Source organism: Thamnophis elegans, chromosome 7 (assembly GCF_009769535.1).
Source record: "Thamnophis elegans isolate rThaEle1 chromosome 7, rThaEle1.pri, whole genome shotgun sequence".
Taxonomy (NCBI): domain Eukaryota; kingdom Metazoa; phylum Chordata; class Lepidosauria; order Squamata; family Colubridae; genus Thamnophis; species Thamnophis elegans.
The window spans coordinates 54915344-54939086 of record NC_045547.1 but is presented as its reverse complement, the minus strand read 5'-3'; the positions used below and the strand labels follow the sequence as shown (position 1 = coordinate 54939086).

At 41.0% G+C, this 23743-nt stretch overlaps 1 protein-coding gene across 3 annotated transcripts in view; it reads left to right on the top strand.

Annotated features, from left to right (window-relative positions):
* CNTN1 (contactin 1) overlaps positions 1 to 23743 on the top strand; it is a 286347-nt gene that overhangs the window by 70063 nt on the left and 192541 nt on the right. Inside the window, exon 2 of one of the 3 annotated variants that reach the window (XM_032221822.1) lies at positions 1709 to 1809. The exons of the other annotated variants lie outside the window; for them this stretch is intronic. The gene's annotated coding sequence lies outside the window, so the exon portion shown is untranslated. The remainder of the gene's footprint in view (positions 1 to 1708; positions 1810 to 23743) is intronic. 3 annotated transcript variants of the gene reach the window in all.

Sequence of the window (23743 nt, the reverse complement as noted above, 5' to 3'; positions counted from 1 at the left end):
CCACTGAAGCCCCCCTTGAGTCACCTCGCTCTTCCTTCTCTGTTTGGAGCATCGGAAGCCTCAGGGCTGCCTCTCAACCCACTTTCTCCCAAGTGCCAGGCTTGGCCGATAACAATGGGGGGACTGGCCAGGCACCCAGGTTGCAGATCTGCCTCCATCTCAGTTCAGCTCCTTTCCCTCCTTCCTCCCTCTCCCTCCTCTTCTCCCCTCCCCCCTCTTTACCCACTCTCATGGCCTTCAGGAAAGCTGTAAAAACTTGGCTGTTCTGGCAGGCCTGGGGCTGTTGACCTCACTGTTGAGGTCCAGCCCCGATTAGAATGAGTGTATGAGGTGTTGCTGTTTTTAAATTGTTTCTTTCGTTATGTGTTTCGTTATGTGTTTTTTTTTCCTCTTTTTATTTTTGTAAGCCTCCCGGAGTCCTTCGGGATTGGGCGGCATATAAATGTGTCTAATAAATAAATAATAAATAAATGTTTGTCTCCTCATTTATCAAGGATATTTTTAGAAACATATGAATTTCCACTTGAAAAGTTGTAAATTTTAAAAATTGTATTTAGAATCTATGTTCTAAAATTATTCCTATTTTATAATTTATTTGATTTGTATCCCATTTTATAAAATTCATTTTTATGAAAATAGGAAGTAGCTAGGAATACTACGAGTAGATGTAATTGGCTATAGCTGTCAATTTAATTAAGGAAATTGAAATTAATATTATTTAATTTTAAGTGTTATAATTTTCAAGACATTAAATGTACTTCTTTATTGCAGTGTAGCAATACAAATTATATATAAAATGATTAAAGTAGCAAACAAAATCTAATGTTTGTTATTCTTGTTTTCTGATCTTAGTAAAATATATTCCATGGCAGGAGAAAATCTTTATTTCAGAAGTGTCAAACTCATGTCGTCACAGTGGCATCACGTGACGTATTAGGACTTTTATTCCATTTCCTAAACCGAGTGTGGGCATGGCCAGTACATAACACATCTGGCCCACAGCCAGGAGTTTGACAGCCCTGCTTTATTTGATAGAATTGAGTTTAAATAATCTAGCAGGGCTGATAATACATATTTAGAATAAGGAAAAAATGAGTAATTGGCAATGTATTTTTTTCATCCAAAAGTAAGGGCAGTACATAAAATAAAGATGTAGGAAGAAATTTAGCTGTATCATGCCATGCATGTTGGCATTACAATTCAGTGCTGTAGGGAGGGAAAACTTAGATCTGCCTCTGATGTAGGCTGGACTAACTGTTTGGTGCAGTGAGTCAGTGCTTCTTGTTGATTATTTTAGTAATCCGATCAATATATTTCCATTATGAACTGCAATGCTAGCTGCAGGAAGTATCTTGATTATTTTAATGTATGCATTATGCATTTTCTTACTTTAGTCTTGAGACTGAATAATATGGATCTCATTATTATGAGATGAACCTTTGCAGAAAATGACTGCAGTCAAATCAGGCCAGAACCGTATGGGGGCTGCTTTTTTAAAAAGAAGATAATTCCTTGAGTTTACCATGCTCAGAACAGCTGATTTTAAAATGTTGTAGCCATCTAGAGATCTAGTTTCCTGCCCCTAGCTTCTTTTCCTCAGAAGATTGGCTGAGAGACGATAACAGCAGTGCTTTGCTCTGAGGTCACAGCTTGAAATCTCAAGTCACCCCTGTTCTGTTTTTCTCTTTTAATTTGCTTTCTGCCACAGAAAAGAATATGTGAAGTTTTGGGGTCCATTATCTGCTTTTCAGAGAATTTATTTAAGATATTTATTATCACCAAAAACCGAAAGAAAATTCTTCAGCTAAGGTAAATATTTCTAACCTCTTACATGACAATTCAGTCAAATTTCTGTGATCAGCTTTTTAAGAGAGTGTGTGAAACCTAGATCATTTTCGGGCATTGCTTTTATAGCAGGCATCTAAAGAGGGATTATAACGTAGAAAACTCCTTGATTTTTTTTTAATGCTGTTTATAGTAAATTTGGATCTTTTACTGAAGATGTCGAACAGGAAGGGGGCATAGTATATTAAGCTGATACAAAAGATAATCCACACATTATCAATACCTACAATGCTATTAATGTTATCTGGACTTGATGACTACATTGTTTAATTTTCATGCTTTTAGTATGCACACCAGGTAAACCATCACCATTTGTTGTTAAAAGCATTTGAGATTCTCAAATGGGCAAAGGGTTGGAATGGTACAACTTGAAAGCATATCTGTAAATATATAATTTCATTCTAAATTTCTTAATACTGAAATACTTTGGCAAAAACTAGATAATTATAATGCAACAGTGTATTACTACATAGGGATAAGGAATTGGTATATTTGTATGCATTGCTCTTTGAAACTAGGAGTCGAAAGTAGCATTAGATGGATATTATGAAAATAAAAAATCCATTATTTTCTATGTAGTCGAATGTTTACGATTTGTGGAATAATGGTTTATATACAATAAAATAACTGAATATACATTTGTAACATGTTTAAGAAAAGCTAATGCATTGTGCAACATAGTGAATAGTATTAAAATACTATTAAACATATGCTATATTAAATTTATTAGGTATCTGACAGCTTTTTGATATTATCAGAAATGTACTAGCATTTAAATATTCTTGGGTTTAAAATAATTAGTTTTAATAATATAGATATTATAAAGATTTCACTTTCTAAAGTAATAATTATAAAATAAAATATTCTCTAAATTTTAGTTATAATTTATTGTAATGCAATTTTTGCTTTCCACTTAATCATTTTCATTTTTTGTCCCATGTCTATTCCAATTTTTGACTTTTTGACCTGTTGCTTTTATAGCTGTTAAATACATCTTTTTCTTATAAATTCAACTCATTTTTAATCTCTACATTACTTGCAGTTCAGTAATATCTCTTCATTAAAACTTCTGAACACTTTTAGTACAGCAAATAGCTGTTTCTAACTTGAATTCTCTTATATGCAATGTTTTTATAGCTGTTCTTTCTTTTTTGTATAAATATTCATTGAATATTTCTACAGGAATACATTTTGTTTTTGCTTTCTTTCCTGTTGGAGCCCATTTTACTCTCTTCTTACATGCTACTTATTTTATTTAATTATATTTACATACCTACTAGTTTAGGAGCTCAGGGTAGTGCTTCCTATTTTACCTGTCCGCCACACAACATATTTTACTATTGTTTCAAATCCAACACATAATTTTTTCCTGAGCTTTATATCTTTTCCCCCTTTAACCATCCTAAATTCTGGTTGTTACCAAGTCATACAATTTTTTCAATTACAATATTGCAAAGCTCTAATCCTTTCATTTCCTACATTAGCCTCAAATGTAAGAACTGGTTAAATTCTGTTCTTTTTTTCTTTAGTACACTCCAATGATATAAATTAATAGGTTGAAAATAAAATGAAATCTTATTGAGTACTCTGCCTTTACATGCATATTTTATTAAATTACTACAATGTCTTCATATCCCTTTCCAAATTCCCAGAATTATCTGCTTGAGATGAGCAGCTATAAATTTGAATACATAAATAAGTAAAAATAAAATTCCATATAAATTCCTTTTCTCTTTCAAGTGACAGCATAGACATCAATTATCTTACCAATATTTACCCAACGGAAATATAAAATCTGCAGTATAGAGTGAATGATTGAATGAATGTATAAAAGTACAATTTTATAAAATTGTATGGGAGAAAAAAATATCTCAAAAGTTTGTAAGAAGGAACTTTATCTCAGTTTTGAATCAGTTTTAGACCTAATGGTTAGTATAATTTTTGACAATTTGCTCTAATACAGTAAGTCGGTATGTTAAATACAGGGTATAACTGTACCTAAGATAATGCATTTGTGTTTTGCCCTTAATAAATGTCATTTTTATAAATGTTTTTAATATCTAACTTACTCTACATTAAACAAATACACAATCACATTAAAGGTAAAACAAAAACATAAATTGATGTTTTAAAAAAATAATACATTTTTAATCTTGTGTCACTGGGGATGCTCCAGCCTTCGCTGCCATCTTCACTTTCCATTCTGTACTGGACATTATCCTTCTTTCCCCCTCCCACCTCCCTCTCAGAGGTGGCTGAGTAGGCTGGACGGGGGTTTGAAATGAGAGCTGGTTTAATGTCAACAGTCCAACTAGTGAACCTAAAAAAGGTAGACACTCTCAAGAACTTTGCATCTCCAAAAGCAAAACTTTATTGGATATACAATTTTGCTCACAAGATATGGCAACTACAGGGGCGCTTCGCTCCTGCTCTGGAATATGGAGTGAGTCTCCTTCCCCTGCCATTGACTTTACTTTCTCAGGCCATGTGAAGAGTGACTGAGAGGGGAGGGTGAGGGTGGGGCCAGCCAGTGATGGGTTCAGCCAACAAGGAGCCATAGCAGAGGGAGGAAAGACCTTCAGTTATGTGGAAACCTGAAATGACTCTTGATTTAAATGATATGGTAAAAAAAAACACCCCAAAAAGATGAAAGAACAACATCAGCAGAAACCAAAAACCAACCCTCGCCTGCGCACATACACACACACACACACACACACACACACACACACGAGACAGAGAGAGAGAGAGACAGACAGAGACAGAGAGACAAAGACACACACACACACACACACACACACACACACACACACACAGATATGTTTCCTACAGAAAAGAAAACACCAGGAGCCACAAAATCTGGGTAGGCATGACTGAGGTGTGTGTATCATGTGACTGGGTGGGAGTGTGTGGCATCAAGTTGGCCATGTCCACCCAGGTTTTGGGCTCCTGGTGTTTTCTGTGAGAAATGGGTCCAAGTGGCTCTTGGAGGGTTTAAGGTTGCAGACCAGAGATGGGTTGCTGCCAGAGCGGCCCGGATCAGCCAAACCAATGGTAGCAGTAGAGGGAGTCTCTGCCCATCCACCCAGACACTTCTGTGAATGTGCAGGAGTGGTGCTCAGGAGCATGCATAGGAGCATATGCAGGAGTGTGCCCGAACCAGTAGTAAAAAATTGGCAACCCACCTCTGTTGCAGCCCCCTGGTCTAGCTACTATCAAAGGATCCAATTAAACAAGAATGAGAAATGCTTCTTCACAATAAGAATGTTGCCAAATATGTGATAGCAAGAACTGAACTTTTAAATTGCTGTAGCTTTAATTAGCCTCGTCTCCCCATCCAAAGGCAAATGAAACTAAACAGCCTTATTTCTTCACCTGGTTAATTTCTGTGCTCAACCCTCCACTGTGGATCCTCCCAAGAACTGTGAAGAAGATCATAATCCTCTGTATCAGAATCAGGCTAAGATCTTCAAGTGCTCTTTCATGGCTCATACTCAGGTTCAAGAGTAACTTATAATGTTTCTGGGTTCCCAGGTTCTTTTCTGAATGTGACTTGATAGATACAGGTAGGAACTGAGGGCTAAGGAGAAAATTGTCTCCAATTTTCATTATTTATTACTTTATTCAATTTCTTTATCCATCCATCTCAAACAAGGTACTCTAATGTTATATTTAGGCTTTATATAGCATACATTTATGCATAATAATTGTTTTATTATATTAAGGAGTCTATATGAGCTCTTTTCCTGAATTTCAATGTCTTGCCTTATATCATTGTATAATTTGTGTTAGCTGTCTATTTTTTGCATAGAGTTTATGAGCTAGTTGAATTTGATGAAGCAGCTTATGAGAGAGAAGTATTTGCTTTTTAGAAACTGTCGTGCATGCTGAGTCACTGGGAGTAATTTTGGACTTATAAGCAATATATTATCTAGCAGTTCGTCTAGCTACATAAAAGCCTTAATGGAAAGTGTATTAGGCTTTTATGTGAAAAAATCTTTGACAACAAGAGCTGCTGGATATATATTATAGATGAGGCTTAGAAATGCTTACCAACTTAAACAGTATATTAAATTAGAAATAGTTGCTGTGTTAATGAAAATATCTAATCCAGTTGGGTGAATGCAATTCTCACTAAATAATAATCAATGGTTTTTTGTTACTTACTTTGTTACTTTGTTACTCTACATTAAGATCTCCATATGTTCTGAGCCATAGCAAAAATTGTTACTTGCAATTATGTTTCAAAAGCAGATAATACAAACACAGGTAGAAATTAATATAGAAGGACAACATCACCAGCATGGTGTGTGTGTATGAACTGAAATAAGTGAGATACTAACAAAAAAGGGGTCCTGCTTGATGTTTATCACTACTGAGACAAATGATTGTTAGGACAAATAGAGACTGCAAAGTCCTTATTTATGAAAGACACTATTGGTTTTTACTTTGTGCTCTTGTTTCTAATAATGCAGCTTCCTTCTCTTAACCTTTGACATTCTCTGAACTTTGTTATTTTTAATGTAACTGTCAAGGTTCCGACTAATGGACCCAAGCAGATCAGAACTCTGAAACTAGGATCCTCCTCAAAGCTCTTCTTTATTGAGTATATCATATTGGCGCAGCTTCAAAGGAAACCAACTCTAAATCTTTCCCACGGTTTTAGTATAAATAAAATAGAAAATAACCCCATCCCCCAAGTGTCACAGGTCTCATTGGCCAATTAAGTTAATTGGCGGGCTCTTGAGGCACTCCTGTCCCAACCTTATCTGTTCCCAGTAGAGATGACCTCAGTTCTCATGAGAAAGCTATCTGTTGGGTCTAGTAAGGCATTCCAACCTCCTTCCCCCCTTCCCCCTCTGCATGGCAACTGAGGAACAGAAAAATGGCTGCTGCCAGGTTTATTTTAAAGTTGACAGTCAGCTCTCCCCCTTGTGAGTGAAAAGTATCTGGAAAATACCAAGTATAGACAGATTAAATTTTCACTAACCACCCCTGCCATAACCTGGCTATCCTTTTGGCTTTTAATGATTTTTCTCATAGGTTTTCTCAACCTATCTGCTCTTATGCTCTGACTCTTCACCCAAGTGGCTTCTGATAGGGGTAACCCTTCCACTGTACTAAGTACTGTAGCCTCCCCTTATACAGCCTAGAGTCTAGGATTCTTTTTACTTTGTAATGGGTTTCTCGTTTCTCGTTTCACTACATGGGACCTGGGGCTACCTGAGCTACTGGCTTTGGGTCCGAACCTATTACTAGCTTCAACAAACTGCTGTGGAAGACCGGATGTACTTTCCCTAACAGGCATGGGAGTTTCAGCTCCACCATGACTGGGTTAATGATCTTTATAAGAAAAGGTCTATAAACGTAGCACCAAGCTTTTTACAAAGCAATTTCAGTTTTAGGTATTTGGTAGAGAGGTAAACTTTCTCCTCTACGTGAAATTGCCTCTGGGGAGCGCTGTTTGTCCACCTGCTCCTTGTGCATCTCTGTGGCTTTTGTTAGTGCCCATTTTTCATTCCCCCAGGCATCCTGTAGGAAGTCTACCCATTCAGTCAGGCTTACTGAGGAAGGAGGCTCCTGAAGATATGCAGGCATTGGGATGAACTCCACCCCAGTGTGGCCACCTTAAAAGACATAAAGTCCATACTACTATGTACTATGTACTCAGCGAAAAGCAATAGGTCAGCCCAATTAGTTTGTTGGTAATTAACATCGCACTCCTCTACCATTGCATTATTTGTTCTACTGCCCCATTGGTACTTGGGTGATAAGCTGAACTAAGCTCCTGCTAAGATCCAATTAGCTTACAAACTCCCTCCAGAATTTTGCCATGAGCTGGACCCCTTGATCAGATATGATTCTCTTTGGAACTCCATGCAGTCAGTCAATTTGCTTCAGGAACAGATTCACCAGTTTGTGGGCTGAAGAGAGGCCAAAACATGCAATGAAGTGAGCCTGTTTGGAGAAAAGATCAATCACTGTCCAAATGATGGCATTTCCCCTGCTTTCTGGGAGTTCCACAATAAAGTCCATTGCTATTTCCTCTCAGAGTCGTGATGATTCAGCTACTTGTTGTAAAAGCCCTGGGGGCTTTCCAGACCTTTTTTTCATCACTGCATATATTGCACAGCTCTTTACATAGCTTTTAATGTCCTTTTTCATTACTGGCCACCAAAATTGTCTTTGAACCAGATGCCATGTCTTTAGAAATCCAAAGTGATCGGCTTGCTTGGCATCGTGGCTTCTTTGCAAAACTTGGACCTGGAAGGTCCTGGGGATGTATAATTTGAGACCTTTCCATGCCAACCCATCCTGGGCAGTTAGGAGTTGTTTGTTGTCCCTGAACCAGGGGTCAGTTTTTGGGTTAACTCTCCCCCTGGCTTACTTAATCATCTTCAAGTCTGTTGTTTTGTGGTGATTTGCGCTACCTTCTGAAGGAGGGGAATGATAGCGTTGACCAATTCTTCATGCTTGCTCTTGTACTGGGGCATTCAGGACAGGGCATCCACTAGGAAATTCTTCCCTCCAGGGATGTGTTTTAGCATGAAGTCGAACCAGTTAAAGTACTATGCCCATCAAACTTGTTGGGGAGAGACTTTCTGAGTGATCCTAAAGACTTCCAGAATTTTATGATTAGTCCATACTTCAAACAGCACTTGGCTCCCTTCTAGGAAGTTCTGCCAGGTTAATAGTGCCCAATGGACTGTGAAGGCCTCCTTCTCCCACATCACTCACCTTCATTCAGGATTGGTGAGTTTTCTGGAAGTATAGGTGCATGGTTGAAGGTTCCTCTCTTTGTTCCTCTGGAGGAGCATGGCCTCCACAGCTTCATCACTGGCATCTGCCTGAATGACGAATGCTTCAGGGTTCAGGTGTTTAAGGACCAGTTCCTCTGTGAATAGTTGTTTGAGCTTCTCAAATGCCCCCTGGCACTCCACAGTCCATTCTAGTGATTGGCTGGGATACAGCTTGCTGCCCCTTTCCCTTTCATAGCAGTTTGATGATTGGCAGGGCTGTTTTGGTGAAGGAGGGGATGAACTGCTGGTATAAGTTTGTGAAGCCCAAAAAACTCTGCAATTACTTGCGGGTTCAAAGGGGTTGCCACTACAGGATGGCTTTTACTTTTCTGGGGTCCATTTCTACACTCTTGCTCGATACTTGATAGCCTAAGTAGTCAAGATGGGTCTTATGGAACTCACATTTGGACAACTTAGTGTATAAGTTTGCAGCCAGGAGCTTCTTCAGTAAATGGCAGACCAGTTTGATGTGCTCCTCCATCCTTTTGGTGAAGAAGAGACTATCATCAAAGTAAACTAGAACCCTATTATACAGATGCTCATGCAACACCTCGTTGATGAGTTGCTTGAAGACTGCAGGGGCTTCTTGGAGCCCAAATGGCATTACTTTGAATTGGAGCTCCCCAGTGGCCAGTTAAATGCAGTTTTCCAGAATAGTTTGCAGAATGGTCCAGGATTGGGTTATTGTCATATCCAATTGGCCTCGAGACTGAGCTAAAATTGAAGTCATGCCTCTGTGCTCCTCCTTCCTGGCTCCAGTTTCAACTCAGTCTGGCCAAAGAAGAGACATATTTTCTTGGCTCCTGTGTGAAAATTTCCTGGGAATAAAGAATGGAAGGCAGGGAAGGGAGGAATGAAGAAGTAGATTGAAGGGAAAGGAAGGGAAGGGAGAAAGAAAGAAAAAGAAAGAAAGAAAGAAAGAAAGAAAGAAAGAAAGAAAGAAAGAAAGAAGGAAACTCATTTTTCAGCCAGGAGATTCAGCAAAGGAGAAAAACAAATGCTGTTGGTTTAAATCAGAACTGAGCAAGCCTGACTGTGGAATTCTGGGAGTTGAAGTCCACAAGTCTTAATGCTGCAAACTTTAAATTGAAAAGCTGCTTGGAAGGCTTGCATAGTGACATCAGCAGTTTGTTTCTGGGTTAGCTGAAAAACAAATTGGAGAAAAGGAAGGATTCTTATATGGTTTTGAAATTTTGGGGTTTGTGCAATATGGGCTTTGTGTTTCTAAAAGAATTTGGATGATTCCCTACTTGTGAATGGGGCCAAACTTTCTATAGGCTCATTATCTCATTATCTCTATCTGGCAGAAATGTGGAATGAGCCTCAGGCAGGTTTCTTTGTTAGCAGAAAGAAAGAAAAACAGCACAAAAAAATTAGGGCTAGAAGGCTACTTGGATGTCATCTAGTCCAACCCCGTGCTGCAGCAGGAAACCTTACATTGTTTGGATTATTTTGGTGCCTCTAACAGAGAGGAAAATTGCCAGAAAGGAGAAGGAATTTACTAGGACAAATTCCAGAGGAAGGCAGAGATAGTCCTTGACTTGTGACTACAATTGAGCCCAAAATTTTGATTGCTAAGCAAGAGTGTTGTTAAGTGAACCTCATTACCCAATCCATGACATCTCCTGGTGAGTGGCATCAAGTTGTCCACACCCACCCAGTCACATGACCACCAAACCATGCACACAGAATAGGTAGTAAAGATTTTTGAAACCCACCCTTGATATTACTAGATATATGATCAATGTTAATGTTTACTAAAATGAGAAAGAATGTATTAGCTTGACAGTTCTTACAGTGACAAACAGTAAGATTAGGTCAAACTGAAAGATTTGCAAGAGAGGGAGGGAGGGAGAGAGAAATGGAATCTACAGGATTTCAAAAGTTAGTGTGTATATGTGTGTGTGTGTGTGTGTTCATAATTTCTTATTCCTTCCCTGATATTAGTATCTGTATAAAACTATTTTACATAATTTAATGTCCATAGTATTAATTCGGTCATAATAAAATCAGTTTATTTCTCTATTTTTGCTTTTTTGCATTGTTTTATCACAATATTAATTATATTGGGCAATTTTGATTAGGCAAAAAGGAAGTGAAAATTTATAAATTAAGAAATTAATGCAATCTGAGCTATGTAAAGTGTATTTGTAGGTGAGGAAAATAGAAAACAGGATTCCTAAGGCAAATGCTGAATGGTAAAGAAAGAAGCATTGTGTGCTTTTCATGTTGCTGTTGCTTGTAAGTGGGACAGAGTGTCTTGGCACAATGGCGTTTTGGCATGAAATCCCTGGATGTGTTCATGATACAGGAAGTTTGTTACCAGCATAAAAGAAACAATGTTTGGATAACTATCTTGATATTCACTTGGCAATTCACGTGCAGGGAATTGAACAATAATTGTTTATGTGTTGAGTTTTGTACGCTCCAAGTTATAGCCTAATGCATCTTCAAATATAAAGTATTTATCTGTGTTGATTAATAACTCTTACTGACTATAAAAATACTTATATAATTCCACAGGCTGTAGTTATATTTTATTCTAATCAAAATAAATTTTCACTCATAGAACTGATGAGAGGATTTCCCCCCTTTCCTTCTTAAGGAAGATTATCCAGAGAGTGTAAACTTTTACTTTAGTTAGTTGCAGGTATAGTGTGATGTGTGATGGAGAGGAAAGGGTGGCCTGTTGTTTTTACTCAGAAGAAACAGGAGTTTAAATAATTCTCATACCCCATGATAAGCTCATACATTGTTTTTAGTGTAATTTTATTTCTCCACTGGTGCCAAAAGCCTTACAGCAAGAACATAGTAGACTCTGTGTGATCACAGCTTTTTGATTAGGGAAATCTAAATGAGCAGTACATATAGAAAGGCAAGTGTGAGGAAATAAACTCAAAGAGATTTAAACAAATGGATGGGTGTGAAAGAAGAAATTGGTGGGCATGGCATCTTCTAGCAATGTCAACTATCAGCTAAAGATAAAATGAGTTTCTTCCGTTTGTTTGTCTTCTCCTTTCTCTCTTCATATTGACAGCTGATCAACTTATCACACAAGTCCAGGAAATAATTGGAAGATATTATTTACATTTGACTTATTGACTTGTTGTTTCTAGGAATGTCTATAGCACACAAATAAAGGCAAGGGAACAATTGTATATAATGTATTCCAATGCCACCTAATTCTTACTTAAGAGCAAATCTTGTTGAGGTTAGTAGCCATGTATAGGCTTTACTGTTGTGGAAATATTTAAAAAAATAAGTGACGAGATTATATTAACTCAATGATCCAGCTGACTTATAATACTTAGTATCAATATTATTTTCCAAAATTATATTTCCTCAACTGGAATTGATACAGTAATTCAAAATAGAATATCTTTATCAGAATCAAACAAAATGTCACAGATAAGCCAAATTGTCTAATAATAGCTAGAGTGCAAACGAAGACATTTTTATAGCTTTTTGAGTAGGCCTGGTTTTTAAGTGGTAGATAACCCTGAATTTAGGACCTGCTCTCAAGGGAAAATGCTAAAATGAGGTTCCAATTACTTTTATTTTAATTCTGTCTAAATGTTTTAATACACTCCACTCCCAACTCTATAACTAGCAACAAGCCTCAAGAACATTTTCATCTTTCTTCTGAATAAGAAACCTAAGAGCTGTTTTTAGTCATGAATAAATGACTTTATATTCTGGAACAAAGGTTTTATTACCTGCAATAACTTAGCACAGCAATAGCTATTTAACTCAATGGGAATGAAATATGCACCAATCTTAACAAACTTGGTCAGAGTTTCCTGTCTTACTCTCACCCAGCAGCCAAGAAGGATGTTTAAAAAGAGGCAGCATTATTTAAAAAAAACAAACATATTCACATGCTTCAAGTATTTGGTATTTTAGTATTTATTGTCACTTATAGGCCGCCCTTTTCCCTGAGGGGACTCAGGGCGGCTTACAACTCAAGGGAAGGGAGTGCAAAACAAGATGTAAAACAATATGTGGATACAAATACAAATAGTAATAAAACACAACATTCATTCAACATTCAGGTGGGGTGTATAAAATCCTATCCCCAGGCCTGACGGGATAGCCAGGTCTTAAGGGCTATGCGGAAGCTCTGGACTGTGGTGAGGGTGCGAATTTCTATGGGGAGGTTGTTCCAAAGGGTCGGAGCTGCTACTGAGAAGGCTCTCCTCCGCGTAGTCGCCAGTCGGCACTGACTGGCGGATGGAATTTGGAGGAGGCCTACTCTGTGCGATCTGATGGGACGAGGGAGGTAATCGGCAGAAGGCGGTCTCTCAAGTAATCAGATCCACTACCATGGAGGGCTTTATGAGTGGTGAGTAGCACCTTGAAGCGGACCCGGAGATCAACAGGTAGCCAGCGCAGCTCGCGGAGGATAGGTGTTATGTGGGCGTACTGAGGTGCGCCCACTATCACTCGCGCGGCCGCATTCTGGACTAGCTGAAGTCGCCGGATGCTCTTCAAGGGCAGCCCCATGTAGAGCACATTGCAGTATTCCAGCCTAGAGATCACAAGGGCTCGGGTGACTGTTGTGAGGGCCTCCCGGTTCAGGTAGGGCCGCAACTGGCGTACCAGGCGGACCTGGGCAAATGCCCCCCTGGTCACAGCCGACAGATGGTGGTCAAAGGTCAGCTGTGGGTCCAGGAGGACTCCCAAGTTGCGGACCCTATCTGAGGGGTATAAATTTTGACCCCCCAGCCTGAGTGATGGAACGCAAGCCAAATTGTTGGGAGGGAAACACAACAGCCACTCGGTCTTGTCCGGGTTGAGTACCAGTTTGTTAGCTCTCATCCAGTTCTTAACGGCCTCAAGACCCCGGCTCATCACGTCCACCGCTTCATTGAGTCGGCACGGAGCGGACAGATACAGCTGCGTATCGTCCGCATATTGATGGTGTTTTATCCCGTGCCTCCGAATGATCTCGCCCAGCGGTTTCATGTATATGTTAAATAGTAGGGGGGATAAGACTGAACCCTGCGGCACCCCACAAGTTAGGGGCCTCAGGGACGATCTCTGCCCCCCTACCAACACCGACTGCGACCTGTCCGCAAGGTAGGAGGAGAACCACCGCAGAACGGTGCCTCCCACTCCCACCTCCCGCAGTCGTCGCAGAAGGATACCATGGTCGATGGTATCGAAAGCCGCCGAGAGGTCAAGGAGAACCAGGATGGACGCATGGCCTCCATCCCTGGCTCTCCAGAGATCATTGGTCAATGCGACCAAAGTGGTTTCTGTGCTGTAACCAGGTCTGAAGCCGGACTGGAAGGGGTCAAGATAACTTGCTTCCTCCAAGGTCCGTTGGAGCTGGAAGGCCACCACCTTCTCAACAACCTTCCCAAGAAAGGGGAGGTTGGAGACTGGCCGGTAGTTGTTAAGAACGGCTGGATCCAAAGATGGTTTCTTCAGGAGGGGTCTCACCACCGCCGCTTTAAGTGCGGCGGGGAAGTGCCCCTCCCGAAGGGAGGCGGTTACAACCGCCTGGATCCAGCCTCGTGTCACCTCACTGCTGTTGGCAACCAGCCAGGAGGGACACGGGTCCAGTATACAGGTGGAGGTACTCACAGCTCATATGGCCTTGTCCACATCCCCAGAGGCAACATCCTGAAACTCAACCCAGAGATGGTCTGCCAAGCTATCCCCCTGTGTCTCGGCTGGATCTGCAGAAATGGAGTCCAAGTCCGACCGAAACCGAGCAATTTTGTCCGCCAAGAATTGGACATATTCCTCAGCCTTACCCTGTAGGGGTTCGCCCGCATCCCTCCTATTTAGGAGGGAGCGGGTTATCCTAAACAGGGTGGCTGGGCGAGACTCGGCGGACGCAACCAAGGTGGCAATATGTGTTCTTTTGGCTGTCCTTAATGCCCTGATGTATTCCTTCCCAAGTCATTTGTCACTGTCAGATCCCTGTCCTGATATGGGCATTCAAGTGGGGAGGGGACCACAGATTCTTTTACTCACTCATTGCTCTCATCCTGTTTCCTATGGATCCTGTAATTCCCTAGTTTATAACTTTTACCCTGTCACCTATTCTGCCCTGTGTTTTGATTTACCTTGGGGAATGTACAGAGGGAGAGGTTCATCTTTTTCTCTCAGTTTGCAAGCCTCACAAAAGAAGCACGTGGGAACAACTCCTGATCTCTTTCTCAGGACGACTATTTCCACAACATCTTTGCATCTGTGGATTGGCTCATTCAACATCACAGAGGAGGGGTTTCTAACCACTTTATCCTACTGGAATTGCCTGGGGGGAACCCAGACTCTGTGTAAGGACCTGCCTGCCCCCCCCCCCAGAAAGTGTAGACTCTTGAAAACCTGGTATTTCAAAAGGAATATTTTTAGCCAATTCCACATTATAACCAAAATTTTTCTCCCAGGCGACCAAAGTTTCTTTGACATGTTCTTCCTTGAGTTTATATTCCAATAAAATCTATACAGCACTTTGATTAACTTGTTTTTTGTCTCTATCAAAAGTTTATTTAACACTGTGTAATCTTTAGCAAAACCTTCCTTCTTCCTGTCCTTTGCAAACCTTGATTGTATCTGTAAATAAGACCACCAATCTACTTGTACCCCTTGTGATGCCAATTCTAATCTAGTTTTAATCTCCCCCTGTCTGTTCAATAACTCTTTATATGTAACAATATTTTCCATATTGATTACATTTGGGGGTATATATGCTTCCATCGTAGATAGCCAAATGGGTGTTTCGGTATAGTGGTCATGTATAATTTTGTTCCACATTAATAACAGGGACTGTCTGATATAATGTCTAATGAAATATTTATGTGGAGATCCTTTTTCATACCACAGGAAGGCATGCCATCCTGCTTGAAGGTCATGACCTTCCAATTTGAGTAATCTTTTATTTCTCAACATTATCCATTATTTTAACCATGTTAGGGTGGCTGCAATGTAATAAAGTTCCCAATCTGGTACGCCAAATTCTTCTTTTTCCTTAGTATCTTGCATGGCTTTGAATTTTATTCTTGGTTTTCTTCCTTGCCAAATAAAATTTGAAACCAATTGATTCAAATCTTTTAAAAAAAACCTTCTTCTAATTTAATTGGAATATTCTGAAATAGGAAAAGAAATTTTCATAGTACATTCATTTTTATGACTGCGATTCTACCCATCAGGGACAATTATAGGTTTTTTTTCACCTTTCTAGGTTAAGGTGACCAGACGTCCCGCTTTTGGTGGGACAGTCACAATTTTTAATAATTTGTCCCATGTCCCGCGGTGTGTTCAAAAAGTCCCAATTTTCCAAAAGAAAGAAAATCAATTTTAAAAAGGACGCCGTTAAAAAAAAGTTTTTATTTCTCTGAAGTGTCGTTCCCAATATGGCCTTTAGAGGGCAGTGGTTTCCCTCCCTCCCCTTCTGCCCGTGCGTGTGCTGACGCGTGCCGTTTTTCTGCAGGGAGAGCGATGGCTTTCCGGCGGCAGCAGCGCGGCAAGGAGGAGGCTTGGTCCCGGGCCAAGCGGCTCAGCCTCTAGGTGAGCCGAGGGGAGGCAGGCAGGGATCTGGTTGGGAGAGGTTGGCGATGGGGGTGGCTTTTGAAAGGGTTGGGGGGCATTGGAGGAAGGCAATCAGGGGAAGGCTGCTTTGCAACCACCAGCGAAGTCCCATTCCCCCCCCCCCCGCTCTTGCCTTTCTTTCTGCTTGCTCCATCCCAGTGGAGGCTGAGCCCGCCTCTTATTTGGACTTCCTGCATCCCACCCCAACGGAGCACCCCATTTCAAGCAACGAGGGGCACCAAGCAGGGCAGGGTTGCAAACACCCCCCTCCCCCAAGGCTGTAGGTGAAAGCTGCTCTCCAGCGTCCCGTCCCTGCCCTGCCTTCCCAGAGCCATCTCTGTGGAGGTCCTTTTTGGCTTTAACGCGAAGCCTTGAGGGGGGAACAGGGCACGCCCAGGCACCTGTCTTGGACTCTGCCCCTGAATCAGGAACGCTGGAGAAGCGGGAGCAGATCGCTGGCTTTTTAAATCAACTTTTTGGAAGGTGGATGGGAGGACGGATGGGGTGAGTACTAAAGGCATCCCAGCTGAAATCACTTTTTAAAAAAGCCATTTTAAAAAAATCCCACTTTTAAGGCGGTGAGCAGATCTAATGCTCCTTCCGACTCCCCACAACAGAGAAAGGGGGGGAGAAAGTTAGGGAAGGAAGGAAAGAAGGAAGGAAAGGAAAGAAAGAGGGAATGAATGAAGGAAGGAAGGAAGGAAGGAAGGAAGGAAGGAAAGGAGGAAGGAAGGAAAGAAGGGAAAAAAGAGTGACTGGCCTCATTTCATCCAAGCAGGTTTTCATGCCTAAAATGGGATTAGAAACTCCTGATTTCTTGTCTGGTGCCTGAACCACTACTAGGCAAACTGTCTCTTATCCATATTTGATCTACTGTGACCAAATATCTTCCAAATCGTGCCAGGAAAGCAGCTCAGCACAGCTGCATTGAGCAACAGGAATTATTTTTACGGCTGTGTAGTTTCTCCTTTTGCAAACTAGCAGATTAAACAGCAAACTCGCCACAAGATTGCAAGTAACTTCTAAAACTTCTCCTCAAATAGCAGTTATCTAAAACTACCCAGTGAGCAGAGTTGGGTGTTGATATTATTGTATCTCTGTATACAGCCATGAATTTGTTATAGAAGGTCATAGACAAATAGCTGTCCTTTGGGGTCATTACAGGTGTCTGGAATAGAAGAATATGGGTGTTTTCTGATATTGAAGCATTTTGTATAAAATAGAGTGCAACATTGGCTAATAAACAATAGCTCCAAACTTAGTTTTTAAATTCATACATTTAAATTCATTGCTATTTTCACATACTATATTCCAACACTTCAGGATACAGTGTTAAGCTTATTGCATTGGGAGATTTTGTACAACATTTGCTTAAAATATTTAAGAAAAAATGGTTGGATATTTTGTTGTTTAGAATGCAAGGCAAGCACACTTCAATTTTATGGGACTGGGATTATTTCCATATACTGTACAGCTAGACCTCGATTTACAACCACAATTGACCCTAAAATTTCCATTGCAAAGCAAGACGGTTCCTCATTTCATGACCTTTCTTTCCACATTTGTTAAGTGAGTCACTGCAATTGTTAAGTGAACCATGCAGTCATTAAGCAAGTTTGGCTTTTCCCGGTCACTTTGCTTGTTGGAAACCAGCTGGGAAAGTGACAAATTGTGATAGCATAATCCTGGATACTGCAACTATCATGAACACATGCCAGGTGCCAAGCAAATTTTGACCATGTTGTCATGAGGATGGTCATAAAGGAGAAAAGCAGTCACAAGTCAAAAGAGCAACAAAGATGATTAGGGGACTGGAGGCCAAAACATATGAGGAACTGTTTCTGGAACTAGGTATGTCTAGTTTAATGAAAAGAAGGACTAGGAGAGACATGATAGCAGTGTTCCAATATCTCAGGGTTTGCCACAAAGAAGAGGGAGTGAAACTATTCTCCAAGGTACGTGAGGGTAGAACAAGAAGCAATGGGTGGAAACTAATCAAGGAGAGAAGTTGTGAATGTTCCAACACTGGAAGTTTTTAAAAAGATGTTGGATAACCATTTGTCTGAAATGGTGTAGGGTTTCCTTCCTAAGCAGGGGGTTGGACTAGAGGATCTCCAAGGTGCCTTCCAACTCCGTTATTCTATTCTAACATATACTGTTTTAAAGAAGCACAGAGGGAACAATCCTCCAGGCTTTAGTGACTATCACTAAGTGTTGTAGCTTATGATTCTTGATGAATGTATTCTATTTTATTTTTCTTTATGTACACTGAGAGCATATTCACCAAAGACAAATTCCTTTTGTGTTTAGGAGTTTAGCTTCTCTCTCTTGAAAATGTAAGCTAGCATAAGGCATTATAATGAAGCTAGCCTTAGCTTTCAAACAGTTCATTTAGTGACCCAAGTTACAATGGCATTGAAAAAAGTGACTGATGACCATTTTTCACACTTAGTGACCATTTTTCACACTTAGTGACCGTTGCAGCATCCTCATGGTCACGTGATCAAAATTTTGATGTTTGGCAACAGATTCGTATTTATGATGGTTTCAGTGTCCTGGGGTCATGTGACCTTTTGGCAAAATATAAAATTTTTAATCAAGCCCCCCCCCCCCCCCGGTCAATGGTGTCCCTCTTTACCAATCTGAAAATCTGGTCACCTTATTCTAGGTCTTTCTTAGTTTTGTTGATCAGATTAGTATAGTTGTCTTCTTTGATGGATGCACACCTCGCAGATAAGTGTATACCTAGATATTTCATTTTTTTAACAGTTTGGATACCCAATTTCTTCATTAACTCCTCTTTCAATTTGGATGTCATATTTTTAATCAGCATTTGTCATATTTATCTTTAATCCCGCTACTTTCCCATATTCTGTCAATTCCTCGATAAGTTTCAGACTTTATAGGATCCTCTAACACAAACACTAGATCATCTGCAAAAGCCTGTAACTTACCGTATATACTCGAGTATAAGCCGAGTTTTTCAGCCCACTTTTTGGGCTGAAAAAAGCCGCCTCGGCTTATACTCGAGTCTACAACTGGATCCGGCAGTGCTGTTGCCTGTTGGAGGAGGAGGAGGCGAACCAGCCTGCCATCGCCGGCCACCGCTAGCCCTGCCGCTCTTCCCACCCCCTTCCAAGCCCCACAGTCCAGCGGATGGAGCAGCGAAGCCCCGGGGCTTCGCTGCTGCTCCCCACATTTTCTGCACGGGGATCCCTTGGAGAGGGGATTCCAGCCTGCCATCGCCATACGGTAGCTAGTTTTAAGTTTTCTCCCCATTCTTCCTGTGCTTACCAGCATCAAGCGGCTTGGGAAGGCGGGGTGGGGTGGGGTATGAGCGGACGGCTAAAACGAGACACCTGGTCGTTGGGATCAAGGAAAGATGACATTCGAGATAAATAATGATAATAATAATAACAACAACAATAACAATTGCTGTTGTTTGTCCAAGGTGGGAATCCGTCGGATCCCTAGCCTTAGTTTGATGCAACGCACGCAGGAATCAGGTCGGGGGAAACAGCTGGTTTTCCAGGGAAAGGTTGTTAAGATTGCGCAGCCGGCGCGAGCCTGTCTACGGCTGCTTCAAGGCAGGAGGACGGGCGCCTCCACCACACCCCCATCTTCGTGCCCCTCCGCCAGCCTAACCCGGCTGTTTTAACGGGAGCGAAAAGGGGAGGTTGTACCCCCCCACTTTTCTCGAGGCTTTTCTGGTGTTTGTGTGTGTGTGTGAATTCCAGCGACGCCTTGCTGATAATTGTGGGGAGGCAGCAGGCGAGCGGTGGTTCCGCTGGATTGGCGACTGCGGGGTGCGCCGCGGAGAAAGCATGCGATGGAATGTGCTTTCCCTACGCGGCTGAATTTTCAAGGCATTAGTGGAGATGGGGGCTTTCATGTGGGTGGGGGAGTTTGGGGAGAAATAAAGCCGCCTCTCCGGTGAGAACTAAGAAGAGGGGCGAGGGGGAGAGGAGTGGAGAGGCGGCTTTTTCCTCAGTCGCCCCGCCATTGGGGCGCTTCCATTCCTCCCAACCTTCCCCCCTCCGAGAATTCTTGGGGCGCTTAGGAAGGCTTTTCCCGCGCCGCCCCTTGAGGGGAAGCCTCTGCTAAGAGAAAATGTACTTCGGTTGGTTTGTTTTTCTCTCGGGTCGGCCCGAAGCTGGGAACGCAGCGAGAAGGCTCGGCTTGTATTTATGGACGCGGCTTAAAGGCGCGTTTGAGTGCAAGCAAGTCTTCTCAGCTGCCGTTCTCGCCGTCGCGGGTGTCTCTGCTTAGCGCCTTCTTGAGCGAAGGGGAAATGGCGGGGCAGAGGAAATGGGAGGCTCAGCGGCCGCAAGACTCCTCGGTAGTCGAAATAGGGTAAACCCGGGGAAAGCGACTCCCAGAGAGGGGATTAGAAGTCCATTAATTCGAATGCGATGGCTTGGGGGAAACGTGGCGGTGTTGACGCCAAATAACTTGAATGGGACGACCTGTGGGGCTTGGAAGGGGGTGGGAAGAGCGGCAGGGCTAGCGGTGGCCGGCGGTGGCAGGCTGGTTCGCCTCCTCCTCCTCCAACAGCACTGCCGGATATCCGCCCAACGCTGCGGGGGCGCCAGCAGGAGCTTTGGCGGCTTCACCTCAGCCGCAGCGCTGGGCAGCAAATGTGCTGGTGCTGTTGGAGGAGGAGGAGGAGGAGGCGGCAGCAATAGCACCTGAGGACAGGACAAGAAGCAATGGAAACTTGTCAGAAGGAGACTCAAGCTGGAAATAAGGAGAAATCTGACAGTAAGAACAATTAAAATCCTAGGAAAATGTCCTTTCATGAAAAATTACTTTTTCAGTTAACTCTGCCTGACATTAGTTGGGCGAACAGAAATATTAGTTGGCCAATTCTAAAAGGGAGCACCAGAAAGAACTTAAAATATTTTTTAAGAGAGCTGGGTTTTTCATTTATATTATATGTATGAACAGAATTAACACAAATTGCAGATACCAATCAAACATAAAGAAAAAAAGGATGAAATAATGCTCATTTTTAAAAACTCAGTGAAAATAAAAACAATATACCAAGAAGGTGGCATACTGGTTGTGATTTGATCTCTTCGGGGGATCCCGGGGATCCCCTATACAAGTATTTTAATATTGCAGACTTGCAGTATTATAAGTCATACTGATATTATAGAACACTTTAATTAAGCGGGTCCCTTGAATAAACATAACTTTGAGTTTCAAATAACACTGATTTTTTATTTTTGAAATTTACCGTAGCTGCTGCATTTCCCACCCTAGGCTTATACTCGAGTCAATAACTTTTCCAGCTTTTTGGGGTAAAATTAGGTGCCTCGGCTTATATTCGGGTCGGCTTATACTCGAGTATATACGGTAAATTGTTCCTTTTTAATTTCTAGTCCCTTTATCTGTTCCTCTTTACGTACATTCCTTGCTAAAACTTCTAAGGTTAATATAAACAGCAGTGGGGATAGGGGACAACCTTGTCTTGTACCTTTCTGGATTGCTATACTTTGTGTTACTTCACCATTAATTATTTCTTTGGCTTTTTTATTTGTATATATTGCTCTACTTGTGTTTATGAATTTATCCCCAAATTCCATGTGTTTCAATTGTTGATGCAAGAATTCCCAGTTCACATTGCCGAATGCCTTTTGGGTATCGCGAAAAAATAGTGCAACCTGTTTTTCATTATATACTTCATAATATTCGAGAATGTCCAGCATAATTGTCATATTGTTTTTAATTTGTCTTCTGGGGAGGAATCCATTTTGATCTGTGTGGATAAACAATGTGAGGAATTTTTTCAACTGCTCTGCTATTATCAGAGCAAAAATCTTGTAATCTGCATTTAGCAGGGAGATTGGTCTGTAATTTTGTATAAACATCTGATCTGTGTCCACCTTAGGTAATAATACAATGTTAGCCTCCGTCCATGATAACGGTGTCTTCGCCTCTTTGAACACAGCATTATAAACTTCCAACAGCGTTGGAACAAGCATATCCTGGAATTCTTTATATTTATAGTTAGTTAGTTAGTTTATAGTTGGCATTTCGGTTGGCAATCCATCTGGTCCTGTAGCTTTATTAGTCTTTTGTTTTTGTATAGCCTCAATTATCTCTGATGTTTAATTTCTTCATTGAGCATATCTTTTATTTCCTCTCGAATCTTTGGCAGATCTGACTTTTCCAAATATTGTAGTATTCCTTCCTTTGTATAGTCACAGTTTTCTCTATATAATTGTTCATAAAACTCTTGCGTAATCCTTTTCTTTTCCTCTAGTTAATAGCATAACCTTTTTCATCTTGTAGTTTATTGATCCAGTTCTCTTGCTTCTGCTTCCTCAGCCTATAGGATAGCCACCGCTCCGGTTTATTTGCATTCTCAAAGAAATTTTGTTTTGCTTTTTTTTATAGACTGTGCCAGTTTTGCTTTTTCAAATATAGTGAATTCATGTTTAAACAGTTCCATACTTCCTTTTATACTTCTATTTTGTGGGTTTTTTTGAAGTTCACTCTCTAAGTTTCTATAGCTTTCTTTCAACTCTCTTATTTTTTGATTCTCAATTTTTTTCTTCCTAGCTGTAGCCGATATTGTGACCCCTCTTATAAATGCCTTAGTCGTATCCTATAGGTTTTGTATGGATGTGTCTCCTGGCCAGTTTTCTTTGAAGAAAAATCTCAATTCCTGATTAACTCTTTTAATATATTCCTGATCCTTTAGGATTGTTCTATTGAATAACCAACAATAACTACCCTTTTGTTTTTCCATGTAATCCTCATAGGATTATGGTCAGGCCATAAATTGGATTCTATGTTTATCTCCTTCACTTCCGAGATTAACTCCATTGACATCCAGACCATATCTATCCTTGACCAGGATTCATGTCTATTTGAGTAAAAGGTGTCCCTCTGGACATCTTTCTCGCCATACATCATAGATATTTAATTCTTTGGCCATTGGGAAGAATGACCTGGGCAAAATTCTCCTAGCTCCTTTTCTCCTCTTTCCACTTTTATAGTTCCACTTCTGGTCAACTATAACATTGAAATCACCCATTAAACAGACATTTTCATTTCCCATCTCTCGAATAATGCTATGTAGTCTATAATAAAATTTTCCCTGACCTTCATTAGGTGCATATATTACAATCAATAACACCTTTTTTTGGTTAACATTATTTCTAAATTAATATTCTCCCCTCCTCATCATGATAAATTAATTTAGTGCCATTCCTCTTTTCTTTTGATCAGCTAATGCCATGTACAATATACCCAATCTAGGGCTTCCTGGGAGGAGCCTGCTGGTGGTGGCAGCAAAAAAATCAGCTGCCTCCGAATTCCTGGCTACGTACCTGTTTAGAGGATCTTCCATCTGACGTCTTATCAGGTTTTCTTATCCTTCAGGCAAGAAGGAAAGAAGAAATTGTTTTGCTGGCAAATGCTCTTCGATTTTTGCAGCTTTTGTGCTTGCAGGGAAAGGGGGGCTAGCCCAAGGCAGAACGGCTGTCCATGCTGGGAATTTCAAACTGCCTTGTGCAGGACAAAGTAGGTCTCCCCCATTCAGTTCA